Genomic DNA, 7473 nt, shown 5'->3' on the forward strand with positions numbered 1-7473 from the left:
CATTGATGCTTGCCCTGAACCTGTGAAAGCCGTACGGCAAAACCTCCTTTCAACTTTTATCAATGTACGTCTAAATGCAATGTAAAAAAAATAAAAAATAATCACCCCATCAAGGTTAGAATTGTTCAAAAATGTTCAGAAAATTAAATGTAAAGTATTTAATTTATTGAATTTGTAGATGTAGAATTAGTAAAAGTTATTTTTTGTTTGTTTGTTTTGTTCTTGGTCTGAAAAGCAAGACGCTCTGTTATTGCCCAGTTGCAGTTAGGTTTAAAATGTTTTGATTTAACGAACGATACAAAATCAAGATAAATATGCAACAAAAAATCACCCAGCTAGAGGTTTCTCATCCTCAGCTAGGAGGAAGAGAGAAGGAGAGGTCAGTCATGTCACAACATATTGTGGTTTGGAAATGCTCAAGCCTGTGCTACATTTATTCAAATTGAAAAAAAAGGACGCGCTGTTGGTTGAACCCAGCTCTGACAGGGCGAATTCCATGCTGTCTTTGCTATCAAGGTGGACACAATCTGCATAAAATTATTTTCCAATATGAATCCCACATATTTAGTACATAAGTATTATAATTATTTTTGTATACTGTATGTAAGCTTATTTTGTTCCAGTGCTATACTCATAGTATATAGTAGCCTATACTACAGTATGGGTACAAACTAAACTGCGTTTGCTCACCCTGATTTTGTGGGTGACATCAATGACCTATCCGTCTCTACTCCTCCTTGATCCTCACTGTGTTCTCAAATACTGCCAATGTTCGGTTGAGGCTGCCTGGACTGCCCTGTGGGCGGGGCTTGGCAAAATTGAGACAATGTGATTGATTCTGCTCAATCAACCACTGAAAGACTTTAAATGAAATTCCTGTTTGGTGGGTTCTGTGCACACGCACACACACATACACACACACACACCATGCATACCATTACAATTTTAGTGTAAACGTCTAACGAGGATGGAACCTGTTTTATTTTACCTTCTTGACAGATGATATTTCAATCACTGCTGCTGATGCATCTTTTTAGCCACCGTTGGATGAAAACCCTGTATCTTAAAAATGCTTGTCATGTTTTTTTTTTATATGCTTTTTCTCATTTACCAAGAACCTCTGCGTTAACAATTAGTCAGCCTGTTCATTTATAGGATACAAACTTAATTAAAAAAATAAGACTACAACCATCATTATCACATTGACAACCATGCAGTTTTTAATTAAGAAGAGTCTGAATGTCGTTTATTTGACCACGGGGATATTTGATGCTTCATTGACACAATTGGTACAATATAAAAGGGTGATAGAAAATCAATCAAAAATGAATGAAGGTTTTTATGCAACATTTTCTTTTATGACACACTCCCGATACCACAGCCTTCTGAAAAGGGTGGACTGTGACAAGAAAGACTGAAAGAAAAGAGGGGGAAATGGTTATAGTTATTTCTAATAGAAGACCGAGAGGCTCTTTGCAGGGGAGAATGAGAATAATTTATCATTAATAACATTGTCCTAAATCATCTGGGCCCAATGCGTATGGCACCTGTTTCCTACTGTGTGTCTAGTCTACCTGTGGCAACAGGTGTTTTAATTTTCAGCAAATTTGGTGTGGAGGGGAAAAAGGGTGGGGACCAAGTATAAACCCGTGGGGGTTTTCCGTTAACCTTTTCCAAGCTAAAAAACCTAGTCTGCGTTATTTGTCAGGAAGTGACGCTGCCAAAATGCGTAGCCTACGTTTATTCAGTTGTATAAATGTGTTTGATTCGATCTAGTGGAAAGGCTACTTACATTAGCTTCGGATGGCTATATCTGTTGTTAGCTTAGACCCTGGGCTGCGCCATCTTCATTAGTGCATGAACGTGTGCACACGCACGCACGCTTTCAGTCGCTTTAGTCTCCAAATGCCCCTCCCAGGTGGCATTTCTGGTCAAAACAGCGCTTTTTGTACGGAGCCTGGCGGTCGTAGTAATGGCGCCGGCCAGTAGCTATCAAGCTCCAGGCAGACAATAACAACCGGTCGAGAGTCAGCTGACACAACATCCGGTCGCGGTGTTTTGGATCTTCAAAATAAGGAACGGCACGATATTCTGGCATGTTATTAATTAATCCTGGCGGGGAAACGGTTAAGAAGCCCTGTAGTAAGTGAAGAGACTCCTCCATCCACCCTTCCCTCCTTCCTCATGTGGCTAAAACTTTTGCTTTTATTCTCTATCTCTGTGTACGGTCTAGTTACAAACACTTTTGAAATGTTTGAATAGTCAATTTACTTTCTGTGGAATTGATTGTTTTTGTTTTGCTGCATAATGCACCTGAAGGAATATCCCCACGAGTACAAAAGAAACAAGAATAACACACATTCATAATGCCATTTCCACAAAGACTAAAGCTAATTATGCTTTTACACCTGTTAATATTACTCCTGGTTCCAGAGAACCAAGACACAGTGCAGTTGAATCATTGCCTTAGTCTGACTCTGTGTGGTGATCTGCCTTGCGGATTTTGGGGATCGTCCCATTGGTCTATTCATGCCAGACAGCCTCAATCAACCACAGAAAGTGTTTCTGTGTTTTTGCACCCAGGTTTGATTTTCCATAAGCCCACACACTGTATAAAAATTAGAAGAAAAGAAAAGGAAAAACAAAAAACGGGCAAAAGACAATCTTTTAAAAGGTGTAATTTGCTCATTGTTTGGTCCACATTCTCTGAGTAGGCTACAGCTATTATGTACAGCTGGACAGACTTGGAGAATATGATATGAGTATTTTAGCCATAATCAACACGTTCTTACTCCAAAACGCCTCTTCTTCCTGTTATCTCTTCACCCGGCCAAACCAAAATGGCCCGCGCATTTCTACCTGATTTCTATTTTTATTAATTATTATATGATTATTATCAATGTTCTGATTCTTCTTAATGTTATTATTTTATATATATATTTTGTAGTGCGAGTAAAAGTTGTCTTTTTCGAGAAGATATTTTGTACAAATGTTCCAGCGTCACTCAGATGAGGTCATGTATGCCTGTACTGCACATTCCAAATAAGGATGTCATCTCAGTTGTCACAACAATAGAAACGTAACCATGGACCTTACCAGCACCAAGGTATAATCTCTTAAAAGGACAGGACATGTTTTGCAAATACCTGTGATGATTTTTTTTGGGGGGGGGGGGGGGGTCGCTTTTTGATGAAAAATGATGATAAATTTTCTAGCTGCGTCATTTTATTCTCAAAAAAAATGAAGGAAGTGGATTGACTGTTTCATTCATCAATAGCTTCAGATTAAAAAAACAATGCCTGTTCTATATGTTTTTTCCATGCTGTAATATATAGCAGGAAAACAGCATATTAGACCGCTGCTATTCAGTAAGGCATAATACACTGGCCTTGTGCTTAAATAATGCATGGTATTTTAAAGCAAAAGCAAAATGCTGAATAGCATTTTGCTGTTGGGATCATATCCTGCATTGATTTTCTATAATGAACACCTAGCCATGCATCATCTCACACAATGTGTACACAGTAAAATCCTGAGTGTTAATTCTGCCAATGTCATTTGTACACTCAAAGCGGAGAGATTAACACTGATGATTTCACGGTGTACTCTTCTTGTCTCAAACATATCTCAAATTTCCCTGTGAAAATTACACTTCCTTTTTAAGAGTTTGCCTTTTGACCATACAGTTTTATCACTTTGATGTATTGATATGTGTGGCTGAATGTTTTCTCTGACCAGGGGAAATATCCTCCACACTGTCCCCCCCCTGATCTGTAATGTTTATAGAACTAGAATTAGAACTTCTTTGCTTGTGAAAAAACAAGAGCTCAAATCTAACATTTGAGACTCAGTATTTAAATAAATGCACCAAACAGACCGGATGTCACAGTTTCACTGTAATGAATGGTCTGAACTATGTAATGTTGAAACCGGTTCATACCTCATTCATATCAAAGACTTTGCCTGGCAAATAATACAATACATTGGAAAAGCTGCATAGGTGTGTTTTAGGATTACCTTGTTGTTTCTCCTGAGCAGATAGGTGACCTATGGTGCTGGTCAGGTCTACAAATGGTCACAAACTTGTTTAAAAAACACAAAGATAACGAAGAGTCTGCCTCATTCAGACAGTTTGCTCGACACACACACACACACACACACACACACACACCTTTTTTATCGGAGCAGTGTACAGCTTCTACTACTGTAAAATCAAACAAATGGCTCTCTGAGCCAAGGCTTTAATGTTTTATTTAATTTTATATTATTTTGTATTTGTTTTTGGGTGTGTGTTAGAATCCTCTGTTTCCCGTTGTTCATATTTTAGCTTTTTGGGGGTATTTTGACAATTTTTCTTTCTTTTCCTGCTATTCCCTTCCTTTTCACCCGACTTGTACCAGACTCTGATTGTCTTGATTTGTGTCTGTCCACCGAGGGTCTTTGTACCTGCAGTAATACCAATGTGAAAGCCTGTATTCTCCTCATGATTTTCAACTCAGTGGAAGTGTGATGTTTACATGTACAGATTTTTGCGATTCTTTTTTCTGTTAATTTTGTTCCCACCACAACCCCACCTACCCCTCTACACCCCACCCCTTTACTCACTCACTCAGCTTATCTGATTATTACTCCTTCCTAACACACTGAAGGGAAATGGGACTGCATCTAAACTGAATTTACACTTTACCTATCCTCAAAGGGATGCCGTTACATGTTGAATTTTATAAGGTTATCTTTATTCACCAGATAGTCATATTTTGGAGTAAGGTTTCTATGATAATATTCAGTTTTTCCACAAAAGGCTTGTTGGCATAGCATTTGCATTCATCATTGAAATGCTAATTGTGTACAACTGTGTTTTGTTTTAGTTTTATTGTTAAAGATGCCAATAACAGTTAGCTGGATGGCTATACTGTGGCCTGTGGTTTTAGTTTATAATGATGCTAATGGGACATTTTTAGGGAAAACTGAAGGACAGATTAATAAATGTGACTAGCAGGAAGTTAAGAAGAAGTAACGTGCTAAAATTCAAAATGGCAGGGTAATCCCATGAAGAAGAAACAATGTTTTGTGAAGGGAGGGGGCGTTTAGTTGTGTGTTTGTTTGGCTTTGAGGGGCGGACTTAACTTTTGACCTCTTAGCGAAACTTAGTACACAAGTCACAAGTAGGGCCCTTAGAGTATATACTCTAAGGTAGGGCCACATTGAATTTGTAGTGGTGTTACCACAAATCCAGTGAATGATAAGCCATTACCAGACCCTGTGTGTGGTCTTCTTTCTCTATTAGTATATTTAGCAAAACCTTAAACCACAGACGATGATAAAAAAAACGACCTCAGGAAAAATAAAAAAGGACATCACTTTTATAAAACACATATATACCTGAAGGCCCATTTCCCTCTCTTTGATACCATATAAATTATATCAAAATGATTCTTCTTTTTTTTATATTTATTGTGTTTATTAACAGTGGATACTGTTTTCCAGTACCTGTGGCTAAATATTTTGATTCTTTGGAAAAGTGTTGATAATATATATGTGAAGCAACTTAAAATGACCGAGATGAGAAAAAAAGGAAACTCGAAAACAAAAAAGAACTTAAAAAATATACTTTTTTCTTTTTTTTCTGATTGCTGACTTCTTACAAAAACATTATGGGCAGTTATTTAGTAGCCTAACAAGAACATATCACTCTGGGTTCCGTGAAACAAGCAGACCAATGACCTGACATTTTTTTTCTTTTCTTTTTTTTCCTTTGTGTGATGTCACTGCTAAAGGCTAAAATGTTGTTTCCCCCTCCCCCAAAAAACTTTTGAAGAAAAATAAATTGTGACCATTTTATTTTTTAATTATTTATTTTGTTTCTCCCAAGCTGTTCGTCACAAAGCTAAATATACTAATAAAACGGTGTGCTATCTATCAAATAGAACAACAGGGTTTGTCTTGTTTTGTGTCATGTCGTTTTGTTCTTCAGGTATGTATAATAATCAAACATTTTCAGAAGAAAAACACGATTTCCCAGTTTGTTTTATGTGGTACACTCAACTGCATCTGTATTGAGACAGACAGAAGGAAAGCTGAGAGGGAGTCAGTCAGCAAGCTTTGACTCAATGAGAATCAACAGCAATTTATTAGTCAGATGGTGAGACAAAGGAATCAATCCCAGACCGTCTCTGGGCACAATGTCTACACACTTTTCAGGGAAGGTGGATATTCTTTTACATTACAGAGACAGAATGTGAGACAACAAGGGAAAAGTATATGGGTCATATTTGTTGACATCAGCATTGTCGGTTAAAATTATTTGCCAAACTTTTAGTCTATGATTAGATCAAAATACATTTGGACAATATGTTTATTCTGTTTCTTGACTAGTTTTGCAGGTATAGCCTAAGATGTTCTCTCACTAATAAAGATAACGTTGATTTATGCTCCACAAGAATTTAAAGCTGGAAATTCCAGCTTGAAGTGCTCTGACCAGCTTGGAATAAACTACAATGTTCCATTGTCAGCCCCATCATTATGTATTAGCTTTTAAATCAATTGGCTGAGTTCCTTTTGAATTCTGACGTTATCAGGACAAAATTGACCTGTATTTTGAATTACTCTGAGGCAGGTATCTTATACTTTTGAGAAAACTCCTTTTGTTTTGAGTATAAACAGGTGAAAATGTCAAGCGGGCACTTTTTGAGCCAGTGATACCTCCATTCAGATGAATACCACAGTTGAGATTTTGAGTTGCCCAATGCCCATTGCCCCAAATTTTTGAGAACGCTAAAAAATTTGGGGCAATGGGCAAGTCAAAATCTTATGGTACACCTGTATTCGAACTTGAAATGTAGCTCAAAGTGCTTTATGAGAATTTATCGAGAAAAAAGAAAAGAAAAAGCATAAAACATTAAAATAATACCAAAAAGACAGTGAACCATGCAAAATAGTGCTTTAAATCTGTCTATAGAGGCTGCCTGTCAAAGGTGTAGTGCATATACAAGATCGCGACAAACAGTCTCATGCATGCATCGAATATAATCTATTTTCACTACTTTTGGGGGAAAGGGGGGGGGGGGGGGGGGTCCCATTAAAAATATTCGCCTTTAATGAGTAATGACATGTCAAAATGGGGATGCCCTGTTGAAAGAAGTTAAAAGGATCTTTTAGACGTCTGGGTCTGGGCACGTAGGCTGTGAATCCAGCTTGGCAGTGTGTCGCAGGTTTGACTCCCAATCCTCCCATCTCTCTGCCCATTTCCTGTCAGTCTTAAAGCCCCAAAAACACACGATATATATATATATATACATATATATACGCTTATTCTTATAACTGTAGATGTACTTTGTATAGATAGGCTACAAAAAGTCCCTTAATTGGCACTCTGTTACAGTCCCAGGTAGCCTGTACCTGTAGTGTAAACAGTAAACACCTCCCAAAAGGAACAAAGAACAATGATGTATGAGAATCAGGAGGCATAGGAAA

Source organism: Protomyctophum parallelum (genome assembly GCF_964188405.1).
Source record: "Protomyctophum parallelum genome assembly, chromosome: 7".
Lineage (NCBI taxonomy): Eukaryota > Metazoa > Chordata > Actinopteri > Myctophiformes > Myctophidae > Protomyctophum > Protomyctophum parallelum.